Genomic DNA, 23,146 nt, shown 5'->3' on the forward strand with positions numbered 1-23,146 from the left:
ATACATTCTGGTAGAATTCTATGGCCTGTAAGACTTAAAAAAGAGTTTTATGTTTAATTGCCTGAGAATAATTGCTCAGTTGTCTAAATGATGTGTAGGGGATGATTTTTATTGATTGGTTATGATCCTTATGGGGGTGAATTTGATTGAAATATACTCTGGAAGAATTTCACGGCCCGTGAACTCTATTTAAATTTTTTTACTCTATTTGTTTTAGAATAATTGTCAATTTGTCAAAATGATGATTCAGGAGTGGTTTTGAAGGGTTTATTTTGATTATAAGGGGGGGGGGGTAACGTCTGAAAACTATTTAATTGGATGTCATAAATCATTTTGTTTCAAAATTGCATCGAATTTGATAGAAATTGCTAAGATTTTAGATGTTATTTGCATACTTTCCTATTTTTTAGGATGGTTTGCGCGATAATTTAGTCATACTGCCTCACCCTTGAATGTAAATGAAAATCGCCATACGGCATCCAAAAAATTGAGTTTTTGACGGAAATTTTGAGATCTCGCAAAGCATTTTATCCATAGACCTAGGATAAGATAGACGGAGCGTAAACTGCTACTATGGACAAGGGGGGTAAGGATAGCGCGGGAGGGGAAATAGACCCAAGTCTCGGCAAAGTTCGGTTAGACTCGGGGACGTTCGGACCACGTTACGCGCGCGTGAATTGAAGTTGTCGCATATGACGATCGCAAACGTCAAATTCTGCAAATAAAAAATAAATATGCAAATTCTGCATAAGTATTTACCGTAATTACAAAAATGCGATGCGCGTCACATCTTCGACGCCTCAGGCGCGCTTTCCTCCGTGGAAATAAAGTCGCGATTTCGAGCCCGCATTCAAATTAAGTACTCGCAGGATATTCCCGTGGGCGTTCGCGAGGCATCTCAGGATTTTCTAGTCGCTCGAGGAGCTCCCGGGGGTACCCGAGATTCTTCCGGAGGGCACGCTCGCGCGATGTCTCGACACCAACGGTGCCAGCAACAGCAACAGCAGCAGCAGCAAACTTTCTTTCCTTTGGTACCTTTCCAGATGGTCCAGAGCACCTCCCTCGTCGTTCAGCGCAACGTTAAGCCACTCGAATCCCTCGAACCTATTGCTCGAGGGGAAAAAAGGCACGCGGAAGATGGGCAAGGTGATTCCCTATATGGCGGTCAATCCCGCCGTAGGAGCAACGCTTGCGGAAGAATGTAACAATCTCGGAGATCCCGTCCGGCGATATTCCCTCGCGGATTCTCACCGCGCGCCGCGCATCCTCCGCAACTCGACGACGCCGCGACCGACGAGCGACGAAATCTGTACACTAAATACCAATTAAGCACTTCATTTCCATGATACGCTTCTGTATTCTAGGGCTGCGTTCGGGGAGCGCGCTATTAACGCTATTGCATCGTTCTATCTTTATCGCTCATCAGATGTACAACAAGGATAGAATAACCAAATAGCGCTGATAGCGCGCTCCCCGAACAAAGCCTAGGTTATAGTATCCACCGTCCGGAGAAATGTGTCAATTTGACACTGTCAAATGTGTAATCGAACAAACAGCGCATGCCAGCGCATCCCCTCCACATGCTGCCAACGCACACCAAAGCGCGAAGGCACATCCGTGTGCTGTCGAGTCGGTCGAGCGTTCGAATGTTTCCGAGTCTAACCGAACTTTGCCGAAATTTGGGTCTATTTCCCCTCCCGCGCTATCACCTACCCCGCAGGCTTACGCTCCGTCTATCTTATCCTAGGTCTATGATTTTATCTTCAAAAATAAAATGTGCAGAGGGGTGGCTATTTTGAGAAAGAATGCCCCATATATATGTATGTAATGTATGTAATGTATGTAGTAGTATAACATGACATATGTATGTAATGTATGTAGTAGTATTGCAACCGTACACTTCGGGTAAGCAGGCGAGAGCGGGTGAAAGCCCGCAAGGAACGAGTCAGCGGACGCAGCAACCGGAGGAGCGAGCGGAGATGACAACCGCACTCCCGGACAGCGGGCGGAGCGAAAATACTCGAGAGTTCATTGATTAGCTCGAACAGCTAAGAAAAAACGGCGCCTGCGCGACGGCGAACGCATACGATGCAAGATGAGAATAAATCTCCCGGCGAGTACGAAGGAGAGACTCGTCGTGAGGAATAGGCGCGAAACCCAGGCGATCATTCGGGTTTTCCAGTTTCTATTTAAAAAGACCGCATCAAGCCCATATGGCTATTTCTTTCTCTAGATATAAGATTCCGATGCCGAAGAAGGCATACGGAAAAATATATATATATATAAATACCCGTTTATCTTCTTGTTTATCTTCCTTGCCATTTTGGTTTTTGCGTAGGACGTTTGCTTTTGGTTAGTTTGTTCACAAGGCCATGAGCCGTTAGAATTAAGATTACGCTTATTCAGTTCGAAAAAAACGTAACTCGTTAAAGAAATAGAATTAAGTCGCGTTAAAGGCCCGTATGGCCATCTAGAGTTAGATTTGCGTTTCATTAACTGCAGGCTCGATAGCATAACAGCCGGTAAAACGGCGAACATCGCACATACGTATAGGTTAGGAAATATATCCGGCCGATAGATACAAAATAAGGTTTAGTTGATACTTTGACTCACCGCCGATCGAAAAGGTCTCATATTATTTAGCGGTTGTCGGTATAGTTTAGCGATAGTTATCGCACAAAGATAAACGCGTCTAGTTCGAAACGCTGACACAGAGTTACGGCGGTAACCTGTATTGGGGGCACGGAGGAACATCCCCCGGTACGCGCGTCCATGAGGTGGGCGCCGAGAAAAGCAAAAGTTCCCGGAAAAACCATCTTCTCCAGGAACAAAGGTGTTGGAGCGTCTCACGAGAGCCTGGGACACAGCCCCAGGGGGGTTCGCGTCATGACCCGGTGAAATCCCCGGGAAACGCATCTTCTCCGGGGAAAAAGGGGTCCGACGGACTCGCGAGGACCGAAGGAGCCTCCCCAGGGGGTCGGCGCCAATGTCCGGCGAAATCCCCGGGAAACGCATTTTCGCCAGGAACTAAGCCATGCGATCGTCTCACCAGAACCTGGGACACCCTCCCAGGAGGTCGACGTCAAGGTCAGACGAGTTTTCCGGGAAACGCATCTTCCCCGGGAACAAACGACGGAATCCGTCACGAGAGGTCCTGGGACACTCGCCTAGGGGGCCGACGTCGTGCTCCGACGAGATCCCCGGGAAACGCATCATCTCCAGGAACAGTGGCCCGGAGAGGTAATACCAGCTCCCGAAAAACCCAGCCAGGGGGTCGGCGTCAACGGCCGACGACAGAGACGTCACCCGGACGTCATCCACAGGGAGAACACCCGAATTCACCATCAGGGGCATCTCCGAGGAGGTGCGCAAGGGTCGACGTCATCCGCGTCGAGAAATTTCTGGGAACGGAAACTTGGTGCAGCGGTGCCAAGGAAGGGAGATTCTCGCACTGCGTTGCGCGTGGAAATTTCCACGGGAACCTTCTAGAACGGGCGTAAATTGAAGATGCGCAAAAGGGCACGCGAGAGGGTAGTGAAAATCATCGTGTTTTCGCATGATCGGGCCAGATGTGCCGGCCGCGAACAATGGACAATCGAGAAAGTTCGAGGAGTGGGAGCGATCCGGCATAAGTGGGGAGCCCAAGCGAGAGCGACCGCTCGAGGCAGTCTCTCGGGTATAGCCGTGGCGAATACACGTATCACACTCTGTACGATCGGCATACGCGTTATACTTTACAACCGAGAACTCCCGCGTACTATCGCGTAAAAATTACTCGTCTTAACTAACAGCGAGGGGCAATTAATTGCCAAATACAATCGAGTGTTAGCAACAATACGCGAGTTGAAATTCGGATACATTGTTAATTAACGGAAGTGCAATTATCGAGTATATAACAACCACGGGCATTGGGTCACGCGGATACGGAATATTGTGCGGACATTATTAATCATTGTATTTAACCACCGAATACTCGTTCGTTAATTCTGCGCACGAACATTGTATGATAGAGTGATGGTCACGGCCGAGTGCGTGATCATAGTTTAACAATCACGGGGCACAAAGTCCTCCGATCGGAATAATTATCTGGAATAAAAGTTGGCCAGCGGCAATCCGGTATGCGATGTAAAGCGAGGATCCGGGGAAGCAGAGCAGCAACAGAGCAGCGATCCATCCGAGGCGGGAACCTGAAAGAAAAGAAGCGAATTAGTACATAATTAAAACATAATTATCGGGACTTATCCTTATCTGGTATGCGAGGTAAAGCGAGGATCCAGAGACGGATAACGGCAACGGCGATCCATTCCGGGCGTCGATCTGCAACAAAACATAAAATAATTATCACATAATTATTTTATAATTACTTACCTCTATCTGGTATGCGATGTAAAGCGAGGATCCAGGGATGAGAAGCAGCAACGGTGATCCAACAGGGACATCAGTCTGAAATAAAATTCAAATAATTAGGATATAATTAATTTATCCTTACTTACCTCTATCTGGTATGCGATGTAAAGCGAGGATCCAGGGATGAGAAGCAGCAACGGTGATTCATCAGGGACATCCTTCTGAAACAAAGAAATTCCGATTAGCGTCTTGCGAATAATCGTGGCGTTGATGCGAACTTACCTTCTCGGTAGTCTAAGGTTGTAAACCGAATGGCGAACCGTTCGATAGGAATATTATCCGCCGGAATCGGGCTCAACTCGTGCCGTCCGGTCACAGTATAACATGACATATGTATGTAATGTATGTAACGTATGCAATATATGTAATATAATGTATGTACATATGTACATATGTATATATGTATGTATGTATGTATGTATGTAATGTAACGTATGTATATTAATGGAAGAATATTAATAAAGATATCATACATGTATTTAGTATTTAATATTTTTTATTATACTAGAACTCTACAGGCGCGCGCTACGCGCGCGCTTTTAATTAAATAGATCATTACATAAAAAATAAATAGTAAATAGTTTTTATATAAATAGTCCTTTTTTACATTATTTCATAAATAAAAAGATTTATAATCTCTTATTATTGATGCTTGATTCAACAAAATTTGTCAAGACAATAGTGTATTATACATACATTAATATATTATTATTGCTTTAAAAAAATGAAATTATTTAAATCTTTTCATAAACGAAAAAAAGACATTGTATGACATAAAAACATTATGTATGTTACAATTAAACTATGCAAAAATTGTTTAGAATATTATTCTAAGTCATTCTACACACGTGAATGAGAGAAATCAGAAAAAAATTGACGAGAAATTAGTGCTTCTATTATACATTAAAGCTTAATGAGACTGTTTCGTACAAGCTCGCACAGGAGCCTAGGCTTTAGATTTAATGAGTAGATGAACGACACATACACTTTACTGTTCGAGGGAGAGATCATATATTTTACTTGGCAGAAATAATTAAAGAATACCAACATTTGTTGCATGGATAAGGAAAACTGCCTAAAACCTTATCAGTATTCGTACAACAAATAAGAAATGATGATACAAAGAAATAAATTGCAAGTAATATAATACATAATATTTCTCAGACGAATCCTTTTGTCAATTTGCATAAACTAATACGCTTCCCAATATTCAGATCATACAATAACTCTTGAATGTTGATTTCTCAAAAGAAGTTATATTATCTTAATCTTTCTCAGGACTGTATGTAACTTCAACTATTGTTTGTAAGACTATAACTTACATCGTAATAAGTTCGTGTAATTAGATCATTCGTATGAAACAGATAATACATGAAATAAAGTAAATTGTTATACAAGATAAATAAGCATAAATACATAGCAATAAAGAATATGTAATGGATAGATTGATACGTCGTATTAACTTTCGTTATGTAATTTCCTTCTAGTTCGAATGACCAATCGGTATAGTATCTTTGGAAGTAGCTCATAAAATCAGAAGATAATAGAAAATGTGCAATAAGTTATACACTATATTATATGTCACTGTTTTGTATATATCCCAATATCTAAGGAAAGACGTATCAATCTATAATTACTTCTTATCGGTAATCGTCGCTGCCTTGCATCGTTCGAAATGAATACAGTATAATATACGTGAACGTGCGAAGGAATATAATTATATACTCGAAACAATCTATGACGCAAAGAATCGAAATATATGTAACACAAGTGAGGAATAAAGTAACGTAAGTAATTTTATATAAACAGAAAGTGTTTCTCGGTTAAAATGATAATAATTCTTTATGGACTCGAATTAATCAGAGTTTTAATAAAAGAGAAATAATCATATATGTATAGGTTGCAACCATAAACAAATCTCTAATAATTTTACTGAGCTCAGATTCGAATCGTTTTGAACGTTACATGTGATGCCAGGCTTGTCCTTTGACAATCGGCATCGTTCTCTGAGGACATTAGCCTCCCGCAATATATATCAAGAAATCTGGAACCACGATCGCAATAAGGAGAGGGGAATATTATTCCGCCCTAGCACTCGGTCATACGAGAGCTTCTCTAAACCAGATAAGGATCTGTGGTTGCCGGAAATCTGAAAGTTACCTCTTTACTGTAGAAATCTCTGCTTACTGAATAGATTCTTAATATAAGAATCCCCTTTTTCTCTTTCTGATAGGCCATCAAACATCTCAAGTCGTTCAACAGCGGTTATTCCTTTGTGAGATACGACGATACGGTAATGGCGGATCGTCCTTCCTTCTTTGCACGCAGCTATAAGGGCGTGGTCGATCTCTGAGTCGGTATAGTCTCGTGGCGTATGTTTCTTCCAATCTATTTCTCGCTGACAAGATCTGCTATCCATGTAGCAGATATACGAGCTCACGTTGTATAGACGACAATCGGTCTTGACCAAAGCTACGACTCGCTCTTCTCGAATATTCTAATAACGGTACGTCTCAAGCACGAGCACGTTGTTTACTCGACCAACGTCCGGAAACTAATGCCCGCTCGGTTCGTCGTAGGCTCGCACGCTTCCTCCTCGCGCACGCGCAACACAATTCTTTTCTCAAATTACGACGCGTCCAGCGCAGAACGCGCGGGAACACACCTGACGACGCTCGTATCGCCATCTAACATGACTCGATCTGACTAAGTTAATACGAACACAATCGCTCTATATTTCGGATATATGATCTCTCCTCCTATTCTTCTTACATTTTAAACAGAGACTATACGCAACATACAAAAATTAAATTCTTTAAGTTAGACGGTACTACCAAACTTTTCATTTCAAATCAAGCTGTATACGATTAAAAAAGAAAATATGGAACTTCTTTTACATCCTATATATATATATATTACAACATACATGTGTGAAGACAAAAGCAGCAATGTTAATTTAGTTGCTATGGAAAGTTTGTTATTGTAAAAAGAATATTGATATGTTACTTGTGTAACGTGTCTCATCGCATTTAATACTATGTCTTCTTACAAGAAACAGAAAGACACGTATAAAAAAACCATTAAAACACGAAAAAGTTCGCAAGATCCAGCATTTGTTCCAAATAATTGGAGTGAGCTGCTTGCGAAAGAATTACCTGATATTGAACTATCGGATTCATCTACGTGAGTTAAATAAATAAATTTTTAAATAAATTTTTTAACTATAATATGTACTATATATGCAATGTGGGTGTATATATATATATATATATATATATATATATACATATATGACCCACATATATAACACACATGCGCACATACATCATTACATATACAGGGTGTTCGATATAAAAGTAACCATCCAAATACGGGGGGTAGATTGGGTCAAACTGAAAAGAAAAGTCTCGTACCATTTTGCAAAATTCGCAATAGTTAACGAGTTATTAAATAAAACGTCTGAGCGAATGAGCGCACAAGGAGCGATAAAGGCGGGCCTCGGCGGCTGGCTGGGCTGGCACGGTGCCCGGCGCGCGGCGAGCGGTGGGGGTCGAGAGACGAGCGGCGAGCGGGGCGCGGCGCGGCGCGGCGAACGTCGAGCGACAGATGTTATACACCGCGGCGAAAAAATATTAGAGCCAGCCCATACTAAACTTACGATAATTCCTTCGCGTAAACGGGATTTTGTAGTAACTTACAATAATTTACTCCGCGTAAACGAGTGAATTATCGTAAGTTACTACAGAAGTAACGCGCTCGCGTAAACGTAGTAACAGGTAGCACACGTATTGCATAGGCATTGCCGTAGCGTCTTACGCCTTAGATAATATTAATTAGTTTAGCTTGAATTATGTGTAATAGAAACATTTAATTTTAGTAAATTTAATTATTTTGCATGTCAAAGTTTACGAGGTTTACCAAGCTTCACTTTAACTTTTGTTTATGTTAGAATAACTTTAATGGTGCGTGTCCACCTGCGAGTAAAACTCTCGAGAGTAGCTCTCGAGATTGATTCTCGCAAATGGACACATTCCTGGAGAGTACCTAACGGAGAATGAATCGCAGCTCTCGGCGAGCGAACTTTTATCAAGACCGACTCGCAAATCGACACGACGTTATTTTACTCTCGGAGATCAGCTCGCCAAGCTCGAACGCTGTTCGTATTTTGAGAGCTACATGTTGAGAGTAAAAACCGAGATGGCAAAAGTTTGTTCCTTTGATGACACAAAGGAACTTATTGAATAATGCGGAAATCATGAACTATTGTAGAATACTACTGTGACAGAAATAAAAAAATTTTAAAATTTTTATGTACTGCGAATAAAGTGCGAAAAAAATTCATAATTTAAAGAATTAGATAAGAATATTTTTAATCCATTTTCTAATTACTTGGTCAATAATTAGTTACACTTTAGTTTTACATACTTTGCACGTTTTAGTTACAGTGCTGAAATTAAATACATTTAATTTTACATCGCGAATTAAGTACATTTAAAAAAAAGAAAATAAAATTATTAAATATTTACATGTAAAAATCTAACATCAAGGTATTTCGCAAACTGAAAATTAAATAATAATATCGCACTATGTATTCCACTTCACAATTTGTAAGTCTGTGGAAACTTTTAATTGTTGGGAGTCTTCAATCTTAAGCTCTCTAATTAGAGCAGATCCGGCACCTGCAATCAATCCATTGATCGACCCAGAAGGTCTTTTTGTTGTTATTTAACACTCTTTTTCTTTTTTAAATAATGCTATCCACTATAGCAGTCGCAAGTTTTTTCGTTTACGCGACATTATGATGTCACCACTCTCAGACATCGACTAAAAAAAATACGTAAGTGGACACGGTTTTGAGAGAACTCTCCGAAAGAATACTCTCTGGATTCTCACGAGATGCTCGCGAGAGTACAATGTCAGAAAAATTACTCTCAAATGGACAGTGTCAGAATCAACTCTCGAGAGATATTCTCGAGAGTTTTAAGGTGCGTGTCCACCTGCGAGTAAAACTGTCGAGAGTAGCTCTCGAGATTGATTCTGACACTGTCCATTTGAGAGTAATTTTTCTGACATTGTACTCTCGCGAGCATCTCGTGAGAATCCAGAGAGTATTCTTTCGGAGAGTTCTCTCAAAACCGTGTCCACTTACGTATTTTTTTTAGTCGATGTCTGAGAGTGGTGACATCATAATGTCGCGTAAACGAAAAAACTTGCGGCTGCTATAGTGGATAGCATTATTTTAAAAAGAAAAAGAGTGTTAAATAACAACAAAAAGACCTTCTGGGTCGATCAATGGATTGATTGCAGGTGCCGGATCTGCTCTAATTAGAGAGCTTAAGATTGAAGACTCCCAACAATTAAAAGTTTCCACAGACTTACAAATTGTGAAGTGGAATACATAGTGCGATATTATTATTTAATTTTCAGTTTGCGAAATACCTTGATGTTAGATTTTTACATGTAAATATTTAATAATTTTATTTTCTTTTTTTTAAATGTACTTAATTCGCGATGTAAAATTAAATGTATTTAATTTCAGCACTGTAACTAAAACGTGCAAAGTATGTAAAACTAAAGTGTAACTAATTATTGACCAAGTAATTAGAAAATGGATTAAAAATATTCTTATCTAATTCTTTAAATTATGAATTTTTTTCGCACTTTATTCGCAGTACATAAAAATTTTAAAATTTTTTTATTTCTGTCACAGTAGTATTCTACAATAGTTCATGATTTCCGCATTATTCAATAAGTTCCTTTGTGTCATCAAAGGAACAAACTTTTGCCATCTCGGTTTTTACTCTCAACATGTAGCTCTCAAAATACGAACAGCGTTCGAGCTTGGCGAGCTGATCTCCGAGAGTAAAATAACGTCGTGTCGATTTGCGAGTAGGTCTTGATAAAAGTTCGCTCGCCGAGAGCTGCGATTCATTCTCCGTTAGGTACTCTCCAGGAATGTGTCCATTTGCGAGAATCAATCTCGAGAGCTACTCTCGAGAGTTTTACTCGCAGGTGGACACGCACCATTAAAGTTATTCTAACATAAACAAAAGTTAAAGTGAAGCTTGGTAAACCTCGTAAACTTTGACATGCAAAATAATAAATTTACTAAATTAAATGTTTCTATTACACATAATTCAAGCTAAACTAATTAATATTATCTAAGGCGTAAGACGCTACGGCAATGCCTATGCAATACGTGTGCTACCTGTTACTACGTTTACGCGAGCGCGTTACTTCTGTAGTAACTTACGATAATTCACTCGTTTACGCGGAGTAAATTATTGTAAGTTACTACAAAATCCCGTTTACGCGAAGGAATTATCGTAAGTTTAGTATGGGCTGGCTCTAATATTTTTTTCGCCGCGGTGTATAACATCTGTCGCTCGACGTTCGCCGCGCCGCGCCGCGCCCCGCTCGCCGCTCGTCTCTCGACCCCCACCGCTCGCCGCGCGCCGGGCACCGTGCCAGCCCAGCCAGCCGCCGAGGCCCGCCTTTATCGCTCCTTGTGCGCTCATTCGCTCAGACGTTTTATTTAATAACTCGTTAACTATTGCGAATTTTGCAAAATGGTACGAGACTTTTCTTTTCAGTTTGACCCAATCTACCCCCCGTATTCGGGTGGTTACTTTTATATCGAACACCCTGTGTATATATATATATATATATATATGTATATATATATATACATATATATGTATATGATGTATGTGCGTATGTGTGTTATACAACACACACTCTTGCGCAGACACTCACAAACACGCACATAAAAATCTACACACACATCCATACGAGCAAAATTACAAAAATAATAAATAATTTGTAATTTTTTTAAATTAAATAAATGGATTTTAATTTAACGTGTTTGAAACTTAAAATACGTTTTTTTTTTAATCATATGTCATCAAAGTCAATGTGCAAGTTTTCGAAAAGTTTACTAAACCGAATCATTTTCATTAAACGTATTTTTTCCAACACAGTGGTAATACAAATTTTAAGGAAAGACAAGAAAATATGGACCTTTAGCCTAAAGATATTCAAGATAACATTATTCCCAGTGTTTCAAACAATTTACAATTACAAAATGAAACAGATATATTAAAGTTGCTTACTCCAAATGATGTTCTTGAAAACATCAAACATATGATTCAACTGTGTAAGTATTTTATAACAATTTTTTTTTACTAAACTTTACTAATTTTTGTAGCATAAATAAAGACCATTTATGCTACAAAAATTTTGTTGATAAATTCCTTTTTGGTTGATGACAAGTCTCTTCTGCAAACTGCTACAAATGCATGGTATATGTTGTTCTAAGTTCTTTTCATATATATATATATATATATTGTCCTCAAATACTGATAATAATAAAACAAAATATGTACTTAATAACAATGACTTAATTAGGATATAAAAATTATCTTACAACAGGTGACAGTTTATGCAAAAAAATAGAATGCCTATTCTCAAATAATTTACTTATATTCATTACATTATATTTACAGTGAAATTGTAGGATACGTAGATGGAATAGAATCTCCACGTGTAGTAGGAACGACCACACAATATAATTTCTTTAAATTTTATTTAAATAATGGGCAAGGTAAACGTGTCCAAGTGGTTGCGTGGAATGAGGACGTAAAGATAGAAACTCATATACAATCCAACTCTGTAAATATAGCTCTTTATCTTTAATTTCTTAGTTTTTTTACTTATATTGAAATATTTTGAATTAATCAGATCTTAAAAAGAATGTATAACATTACATCCTATTAAACTTTTTTAGAAATACGTATTTTCTTCTAAAATATTTCATCATGCAAAAGTTGTAGAATTGGGGTAAATGTTTACAATTAGGGCCTGGTCTCCGATGACCTTGACCTTGACATATGTTGTCAAGGTCACCCTCCTGAGTGACCTTCAGAAGGTTTTAGTTGGGGGTCGCTATTCGTTAAAAAGTTATTAACAAAAAAAGTTTGGAAAATATAACAGCTATTTTGAGTATTGAAAGGCATAAATGACTAATATATATGTCGAAACAGTTCACGCATACGCTTTCCACGCGAACCGAGGTTCACGCACACCCCCCCGTGCTTTCGGGGGAGGTGCGGTAGCCCCGAAATAGTTCACGCATACACTTTCCACGCGAACCGAGGTCACGCACACCCCCCCGTGCTTTCGGGGGAGGTGCGGTAGCCCCGAAATAGTTCACGCATACACTTTTCACGCGAACCGAGGTTCACGCACACCCCCCCCGTGCTTTCGGGGGAGGTGCGGTAGCCCCGAAATAAATCACGCATACACTTTCCACGCGAACCGAGGTCACGCACACCCCCCCGTGCTTTCGGGGGAGGTGCGGTAGCACGAAATAGTTCACGCATACACTTTCCACGCAAACCGAGGTCACGCACACCCTCCCGTGCTTTCGGGGGAGGTGCGGTAGCCCCGAAATAGTTTACGCATACACTTTCCACGCGAACCGAGGTTCACGCACACCCCCCCGTGCTTTCGGGGGAGGTGCGGTAGCCCCGAAATAGTTCACGCATACACTTTCCACGCGAACCGAGGTCACGCACACCCCCCCGTGCTTTCGGGGGAGGTGCGGTAGCCCCGAAATAGTTCACGCATACACTTTTCACGCGAACCGAGGTTCACGCACACCCCCCCCCGTGCTTTCGGGGGAGGTGCGGTAGCCCCGAAATAATTTACGCATACACTTTCCACGCGAACCGAGGTCACGCACACCCCCCCGTGCTTTCGGGGGAGGTGCGGTAGCCCCGAAATAGTTCACGCATACACTTTCCACGCGAACCGAGGTCACGCACACCCCCCCGTGCTTTCGGGGGAGGTGCGGTAGCCCCGAAATAGTTCACGCATACACTTTCCACGCGAACCGAGGTTCACGCACACCCCCCCCCCTGCTTTCGGGCTCGCGTGGAAAGTGTATGCGTGAACTATTTCGGGGCTACCGCACCTCCCCCAAAAGCAGGGGGGAGTGTGCGTGAACCTCGGTTCGCGTGGAAAGTGTATGCGTGAACTATTTCGGGGCTACCGCACCTCCCCCGAAAGCACGGGGGGGTGTGCGTGAACCTCGGTTCGCGTGGAAAGCGTATGCGTGAACTGTTTCGACATATATATTAGTCATTTATGCCTTTCAATACTCAAAATAGCTGCTATATTTTCCAAACTTTTTTTGTTAATAACTTTTTAATAAGAAGCGACCCCCAACTAAAACCTTCTGAAGGTCACTCAGGAGGGTGACCTTGACAACATATGTCAAGGTCAAGGTCATCGGAGACCAGGCCCTAATTGTAAACATTTACCGAATTTGGAGATGGATAAATAATGGTACAATAAATTTTCGAAAAACTTAATTTTTGAAGATCATATAAAAATCATTGCCCTTTTTTAAATAGAATTCTATAATTTCTTAAATATAGTATGATTTCTATAATTATATTGCATATAAAAGATATAACAGTTTTATCTTTTAAAACTAATAGTTTAGGATGTATTTTATTTATATTTCTAGCCAAGATGTGCTGAAATAAAATATAAAATATTTCGTAAACTATTAATTTTGTGATAACTCTACTTTAACCTTCCGTCTGTATACGTGGGTCTACGGCATTTGAGCCAAAACGATATCTATTTGTAACCGTAAAACTTGCAAGCCTATCAGAAAATATTAAATAAACGATATTTATCAAAACTATAAAATCGTCAACTACAATGTAGACAGACGTTTTGTAAATTTTTTCAGATTTTTAAAAATACTTTAAAGTAAAGAAAATAATCTCAAATGTGACGGACTCACATATACACTCTAGGATACAAGAAACGTATACAGATAAAGAATTAATACTTTTATATGCAAAATAATTAGAAGCATCATATTGTTGCGCTCGCCGAGTTCGCGTTCACGTCTCACCGCTCGTTCTCTCACTCGCTCGCGCAACCGGCACTCGCGGTCAATGAGGCGACACAATATTAGAATAGGAAAGCACTCGTTTATTAGAGCAAACGGAATAAATACAGAATCGAGCCGTCACGTTCGCTCGGAGACGGAGGCTCGGAACAACAACAACAACTGAAAAACAGAAAATCGATAAACCCATAACAGCTGGTCGTCAGGGACGCTTCGCAACTCGCCGCCTTGTAACGGGTGTCAGAGCACGGGCGCAACACTGCTCCCCCTCTTCAAGATTGTCGTCCCGACAATCCTGGAGAGCAGTGTCCTAGCGGCTCTTCCTGCTGCGGATTCCAGGGCACGTGGATGGTCCCCGCCCTACCCCGAGCTGCTGCACAACGGGTTACCGGGCCTCATCCTTTCCAGTCCCAATCCGCTTCTTCGGGCTAGTCCCCTTTCAGCTTCTTCTTTGGAGAGAGCTGGCCAGACTCCCTCCATAGCCTACTCCCGGGCGACTCCCAATACTCTTCGCAGGAGAGACCGTCTCCTTTCTTCGCGCCGCTCCTATTCCATCTTCGCAGTCGCCGACGCAGCTCCGGAGTTCTTCGGACAAGGGGGGGAAACTTCCCATGGACCCGGCGCCCCGCAGGGCTCCTCTAGTCCCCGCCCGGCATTCGCCCTATGGCCCACGGGAAAACCATGGGTCAAAAACCGTGGGCAGGCGGCTTCTTCAGAGAAGAGTCTCGGATCCTTTAGGGAACCCTTTCTATCCCCCAGAAACGAAGACTTACCTTAAACAAAAACAGTAACATAACACGCAGTAACATTGATAAAAAGAAAACTCTCAAACAAACTACCGGGTTCCGATTCTTTACGAATTTCCCACCGTCCTCTCCGAAAAAGGAGCTAACCTATCCGCATGTACTACTTTCTTTTTGTGCTTAGGCGTTCTTTGGATACAAAAGACCACATCACTTAATCTTTTCACAACTAAGAAAGGACCTTCCCAACTACTCTGCAATTTCGGGGCTTTCCCCTTCTTCCTTCGAGGATTATAAAACCATACTCTCTGTCCTTCGCGAGGAAGATTCTTCCTAGTACCTCGGTCGTACCAAGTTTTCATTCTAGAAGACTTAATTTTCATCCTTTTTCTAACCTCAGAATGTATTCCCTCTAACTTTTCTCTCAATCTCTTGACGAACCCGCCTTCCGATCCAGGCTCCTCCTCCTGAAGAACCGGAGGGCTTCCTTGTAACAGGTCCAAGGGTAGCCTAAGATCTCGAGCACAACACATCTCTGCAGGAGTCACTCCGGTGACCTCATGCTTCGAAGACCTATAAGCCAAAAGAAATAAGGGAATCCACTGATCCCAATCCTTCTGATTTTCAGAGATATACTTAGCTAAGTAGTTTATGATTGTCTGATGCTGTCTTTCGACTTGACCATCTGACTAAGGATGCAAGGCGGTAGTCCTCGTTTTTCTAATCCCGAGAAGTCCCACTACCTCCGCGAAAAGCCTTGACTCAAAATTCCTCCCCTGATCCGTATGGACTTCAGAGGGAACTCCATGTCGAGAAACAAACTGACCAACAAAAGTTTCGGCTACTATTCTCGCCCTGATATTTTTTAAAGGAAATGCTTCCACCCACTTAGTAAAGCAATCTACATTACTAACAAATACTTGTTTCCAGACTTAGTCAAAGGAAGAGGACCAAGTATGTCCATCTGGACCCTTTCGAAAGGAACCCCTACATTGAAGATCTGCAACGGAGACTTTCCCTTCCCCGAGGGGCCCTTCTTTGCAACACAGACCTCGCAAGACCTACACCAGTCCTCCACGTCTCGTTTACAGGTTGCCCAGTAAAATCGTTTCCGGATTTTCTCAAGAGTCTTGTTTACTCCAAAATGCTCTCCTGACGAAGAATCGTGTGCCTCCTCCAGAATTTGTTTAATTCGACTTCGTGGCACCACAAGTTGATAAATCCTAGATTTCAAATTAGGGGCTTCCCACCTCTTATAGAGAACGCCATTTTTCAAAACAAGAGCATCCCAATAAGACAGATAAATCTGCGCCGAGACGTCTCTCTCGTAGATCTCAGAACGAGTCGGACGTTCCCCCAACTCTTTACCTCGATAAATTATTGCGATACTCTGATCCTCCTGCTGCTGCTTTCTCCAATCTTCCAAAGTTTCTCCCTCTAAAACTATCCGTGCGACTGTCTTTTTCAACGCCTCAGCATTTCTCTCCTCTATTCTTTTGCAAAATATACAGCCGTTTTCTTCACACTGACGCCTGGATAGACCGTCGGCGTTTCCGTGCAAAAGTCCCTTTCGGTAGACAATTTCGAAGTCAAACTGCTGGAGCTTTTCCAGCCAGCGAGCTAGTTGTCCTTCTAAATCCTTAAAGGACATGAGCCATCTAAGGGAAGCATGATCTGTACGGATAATAAACTTTCGACCCAAAAGATAATGGCGGAAAGATTTGACCGAATTCACTATTGCAAGTAATTCTCGTCGAGTAACACAATAATTCTTTTCCGTCTTACTTAATACACGGCTGAAATACGCAATAACCTTTTCCTGCCCGTCCTGAATCTGCGATAACACCGCACCGATACCGATGTTAGAGGCGTCCGTGTCTAGCACGAACTCACCCTCCCCTTTCGGGAAAGAAAGTAATGGGGGAGACGTCAACGCTTGTTTCAAATTATCAAAAGAATTTTGACATTCGTTTCCCCAAATAAATTTAACTTGATTTCCAGTCAATGTAAAAAGGGGTTTGGCAATGGAAGAGAAATCTTTCACGAATTTTCGGTAATAAGAACAAAAACCGAGAAAACTGCGCAACAGCTTCTTAGAATGAGGAATCTTTCAATCTTTCACGGCAGCAATCTTTTCGGGATCCGTAGCAACGCCTTCTGCCGAAACTACATGTCCCAAATATCTAACCCTTTTTTGAAAAAGCACACATTTTTTTGGATTAATTTTCAAATTGGCTAAACGTAACTGAGAAAATACTTCCTCCAAATTCTTAATCATCTCTTCGAAACTTTTACCAAAAACGATTACGTCGTCCAAGTATAACAAACAAATCTTCGATAGTAATTTCCGTAGGACCTTTTCCATTAATCGCTGAAATGTGGCAGGGGCGTTGCACAATCCAAAGGGCATTACTGTAAATTGCCAAAGTCCCTTTCCAATAGAAAAAACTGTTTTCTCGCGATCCTCCGGACGGATCTTAATTTGCCAGTAACCGCTCTTAAGATCAAGAGTAGAAAACCAACTGTAACCTGATAACTGATCTAAGATATCGTCTATCCTGGACAAAGGATAAGAATCCTTTTTAGTCACTTTGTTTACCTCCCGAAAATCAACGCAAAAACGAATCGAACCATCTTTCTTCCTTACAAAGACAGCCGGTGAAATCCAAGGGCTATAAGACTCCTCGATCACACCCTGTTCTCTCATCTCCTCAATAATTTCGTCGACTTCCTTTCGCATACGAAAAGGAATACGTCGGGGAGTTTGTTTAATTGGAGCAGTTCCTTCCTCTAAGTTAATCTCATAATTAACAATTTCACAATTGCCCGCAATCACGTTTTCGGAAAAAACATTCTGCAATTTATTAAAAATTCAGCGAAAACTTTCTTCTGTTCTTTATCTAGATCCTCAGAATTTTTTTCATAAAGTTCCCTTAAAAAGGGGGCGACATTTTCGGAAAAATTTTCTACCCGAGAGCAATTCAAAACTTTTCCATCACTCAGTTTTATTTTTCTAAAAACTGAATCAAAAATTCCCCCTAAATTTACGATTTTCAAGAAGTCTCCTCCTAACAAACATTCGTCACTTATTTCAGCCACGAACATCGAAACCTTTTCCGAAAATTCCCCGATTTGAACTACAACCTCAACTTTGAACTCCACAGGGACCTTTTCCCCGGTAGGATATCGTAGAAAACAATTTTCAACCCGAATTTTTCTTTTAGTTTCCTCAAGGAACTTCCTACTTAAAATGGAGACATCGGAACCCGTGTCAATTTTAAAATTACAATCCTTTCCATCTAACTTCCCCTTGTAACAGAAATTTAAAGAATTACACTTATTATCGCTAACGGAACGTATCTCTACATCCGAGGTTTTGTTCGCGCAGGTCACTCTCCCCCCGCCGAGAGTAACTAATCCGGCGTTTCCCTTTTTCGTGTTACCAGGTGTTCGAGAGCACGCGGTTGCGCGAGATAGCGCGAGGTAACGAGACGACCACAAAAACAAGGCACAAGTATCGAATTGCAAATAAACAAATATATTTAACAATATAGAATATGTACAAAAATTTACAGTTTTTCCCTTTTTTCCAAGGAAGCCGTGGAGCGCGCACAGAAGCTACGGCTAGCGATGCGGCGAAAACGTTCAAAACGCGGAACAGCGGTGTGCAAAGCGGAGTACAAAAGCGGGTTTTCTTTGATCTGCGAGCGAAATCGTTTCCGCGGCGCAGCGACGGCCCTTATAACACCTCCGAGGCGAAACTCCCTCCCTGCAGATTTCCCAGAATTTCGGGAGGGTGATTGGCCGTCGGAGTCCCGCGTCATGTAGCTGACGTCACCGATTTCACGTGGCGACCCGACGGGGTCGTCACCTGTTTTCGAGTGCTTTGTGTATAGCATGGATCGTTCCTTTGTTCTAGCGTTGTTGTTTGACTTTATTATTGATAACAATGTTAAAGTTTCTGGAAAGCTAATCTCGAAAGATCCATGCTATACCGAATATTTCCTTGACAATTTCATGCGACGATTTTACGCGAACATTAGTCACTTTCACCTTATAAAATATGAGAACGAAATTTATTGCAAGCGTGCATGTGCTGACATGCAGCCGAACGCGACTTTGTCGCGATGCTACGTTTGCGATCTCAAACACCAGGACATTCCGCCCGGAAATGTCCGACTTTTCCACAAAGCCAGCATTCCTTATTAGAGGAAGCACGGTACCGATTATTACGCGAGAAACCCTTGCGGCCATTTTCCTCCTTTTTTTCCTCGATTTTACCATGCGCGTCGTCCTTCTTTTCTTCTTTTTCGTAACGCTTACCAAAATTCTCTTTTCTTTTCTCGAAACCTCCAAAATTTTCCCCGTGAATGGCTTTAACAGCTTTCGCCCTTTCTACCGCTAACTTTAAGGAGGTAATTCCTTCCAATTGTAAAGTTCTCTTTACAAAGCCGTCCGAAAGTGCCGAAATAAATTGCGAGCACGCGACTTTATCTCGGACCGCGTAAGAGCACTCGGGATACACTAGACGGGCAAGTCTCTCTAACTCAGAACCGAGTGACGCGAAATCCTCCCCGTATTTCTGTTTTCGATTTATGAAAAGCGAATAATAATTCTGAGAGAGGTGTCCCTCCCCAAAGCGTAATTCCAGCTTTGACTTTAATTCCGCGTACTCCAAGCTCCCGATATTCTCGACCGAATCCAGAATCGAGCGCACTTTCCCTCTTAAGCACGAGGCCAACGCAATAGTTCTCGACACGTCACTCCACTGATTCGCACGCGCGATGATCTCAAATTGAGAGAAAAACTCTCGCAGCGGGACCGACCCATCGTAAACGTCGGGCTTAAGTTTAAAGCCCAGCTCCACGCGCGCGTCATTCGCTCCCGGAAATGCGGTACAAGCCGCCGGAAACGCTCGCGCACCGCTCACTACTGGAAACACGCCATAAGTCGACGTACCCGCGCGCTCATCTCCCGCCCCGGGAAACGCAGAACGCACCCCCGAACTCCGCGTTTCTTCGGTCGCTCTATTTATGGTAGGACTTAGCTGTAAAGAACGGAGACGTTGTAGCTCCTCGTCCCGGCGCCGCAGCTCCTCCGCTTGCCTCTCGTCCCGACGTCGCAGCTCCTCCGTATGCTGCGCCTCCCTCCGCGCTTGTTCTTCGCGCAGCTGCCGCACTTCTTCGATGACGGTCTGCAGAGTCGCCGCTAACGACGTCACCTCCGGGGCGTCCGGCTGCGGTGTCCCCACTCGTGCTCGCTTTCTCGAGGAAGGCGCCGATGAGGCCATTCCGTCCGTTTGAATCTCTGTCGCTCTCCTGTTCCGCGGTCGCTCGTCCAATCCCGGACGAGCCCCCAAAAATGTTGCGCTCGCCGAGTTCGCGTTCACGTCTCACCGCTCGTTCTCTCACTCGCTCGCGCAACCGGCACTCGCGGTCAATGAGGCGACACAATATTAGAATAGAAAAGACTCGTTTATTAGAGCAAACGGAATAAATACAGAATCGAGCCGTCACGTTCGCTCGGAGACGGAGGCTCGGAACAACAACAACAACTGAAAAACAGAAAATCGATAAATCCATAACAGCTGGTCGTCAGGGACGCTTCGCAACTCGCCGCTTTGTAACGGGTGTCAGAGCACGGGCGCAACAATATATTATGTAAATAAAATTGTTGAGTTAGGAGCCCAGGATCGAAAGAAATAAATGTCCAAAGCACTGCAGTTTATATTCCGTAACAATACTTATATGTGACTTTATTTATGCTTTCCTTTACATCACCACGAACACGTCTGTATTTAGCTCTTATACTATTGGCACACGCTTCGGATGGATGTATCGAGTCTTCTGTGTGCTTCCCGCTGTACGCAGCTCGGCCCTACCTGCTCACACTCTCCCGTCGTGCTGCGCACGCACACACACACGGCTTACATACGTGCTGCTCAGCAGCTAATCACGTGTAGCATGAGAATTATCTACATACTTTAACAAAAATTATACAATTCTTAATATTGGACTACCAAAGATCTAAGCTCTGACCATATGTGACGCTTCTTTCCAATTTGTATATCAAAAACGGTCGTATTTCTCATAGTATTTATATTCATACAATTCTATTTGAAAAATGATAAGGACCTTTATGTAAGTTTAAAAAATTAATTTTTTTTAAATTTATTTTACCATTATTTATTTCTGTCAAAATCTTACAACTTTTGTACATAACATTTTTCTAAAGAACATATGTATTTAAAAAAATATACAAATGCTCTGTTAAACTTCATACAATTATTAAAATGAACACATTGATAGATTATACATTTGGATGGAGTACAAGCTAGGACTCCTAAAAACTCTAATTTTAACAATGGTAACGTACCATATGAATTACTCATACGGAGTAACACTATAATTACAAATTTGGGCAAATATAACCCGAGTAAGACCAATGTCGCTGATCCTGTCTCTATTCCACTAAATAAAGTGTTTAACACATCCATTATTTTGTTTGTAAGTTTTATTAGCGAAATATTGATACGCGTATCTTCTTTGTATTCTGCAAATATTAAAAACATTTTATAATATTATATTAATAAAAATACTTAAAAATAATTTCAATTATTATAAATTTATATATCTTACAGTATTAGAAGGATACGTTAAAACAAATTTCGCTAACGTTCATAATAGTAAGTTAAAAAAAATAATTGGCTGTGGATCAATCACAGATGGTACCTACAAAATAGAAATACATATTATAAACTTCAACAAAGATGAATATCTTAAATTAAATATCACAAAAGGTGATAAAGTAAAAGTAACAGGAACTATACAAAATAAAGGTAAAGCTTCTTATATGTTCAGATTGTTATAAAATAGTATTATATGTATATTAGTATTACATATAATTTTAAATGTAATTTTAATTTATTGATCAAACGTTGGTTTGGTTAAAATGCAATTTTTATATTTTTTTGAAGATGAACCATATTATCTTGTTTGTAATGATATAACAAACATTACCAAATTAAATGGAAAAATGTTGTTACCATTCTTATTAAAAGGAATTGAAACACCTAAGAAGCGAAAACTTAATGAATCTTAAAAACAAATAAGGTAATCATAAATTTTTGTATAATTTAAATTGTAATTTTACAGAATTATTTACTCAAAATTGAAATTGCAAAGTAACAAACAAACTGACAAATGTTAAGTAATTAATATATTAAATAATTAATAATAATTAATAATTAAAAAACAGCAAATATAATCATCCATTTGATATACCTATATTAATAATAACTTATATTTTATTATTAATATAAATGTATAAACATAAATATTTATATTTTGCAGTTGCTTTCCAAGAAAAATTGTAAGAATGACTCTGGCAGGAAAGATTGATTTGCACATTTCTTTGGGCTTAACAAACCCAAACTTGATTTTATTAATTTTAGTATTCTTTGCACTGCTACTGAACATACATACAAAATATAAAAATTACAAGGAAGAATCTGTTGTTGTTTCTCAGTGTTCTTATTTTAATGAAGATATCTAAAGATCTCTATTTAAAGAATAAAGGATCTACGGAATTTATAAAAATACACTTTTGATTGTTATATAATTGTCAAACAATTGTCTTATACTATAATTAAGTTATAAGATTTAAATGAGTTACCGTTTATTAAGCCCAATTATTGTAAACTATATTCAATAATAAAAATTTTTACTGGATATTATATGTATATTATATTATTTTATTAAATATTATATTATATTATAAATTATTATATATTAATTTTATATATAATTCTAAATTTAATTTTAATTCATTGATTAAATGTTGATTCGCTTAACTTAAGTATAAAAATATTAAGGTAATATTATAAAAGGAATTATTTTTTATATATTAAATAGTGTCTGATAAAGATTTATTATAAACAAAAATTTTTTTTTTTATTTTACAAACAATTTAATTTTGATTATTTATTATTTATCAAATTTGGCATTACAACACAATTTAATAACTATTTTTTTACTTGCCATAATGCTCAAATGCATATAAACATATA

The 23,146-nt window shown here is 40.4% G+C and overlaps 1 pseudogene; it reads left to right on the forward strand.

Annotated features, from left to right (window-relative positions):
- Window positions 1-968: 968 nt before the first annotated feature.
- On the forward strand, window positions 969-22,453 carry LOC139823969 (uncharacterized; annotated as a pseudogene).
- The last annotated feature ends 693 nt before the right edge of the window (window positions 22,454-23,146 follow it).

This window comes from Temnothorax longispinosus, unplaced genomic scaffold (assembly GCF_030848805.1).
Source record: "Temnothorax longispinosus isolate EJ_2023e unplaced genomic scaffold, Tlon_JGU_v1 HiC_scaffold_23, whole genome shotgun sequence".
NCBI classification, from domain to species: domain Eukaryota; kingdom Metazoa; phylum Arthropoda; class Insecta; order Hymenoptera; family Formicidae; genus Temnothorax; species Temnothorax longispinosus.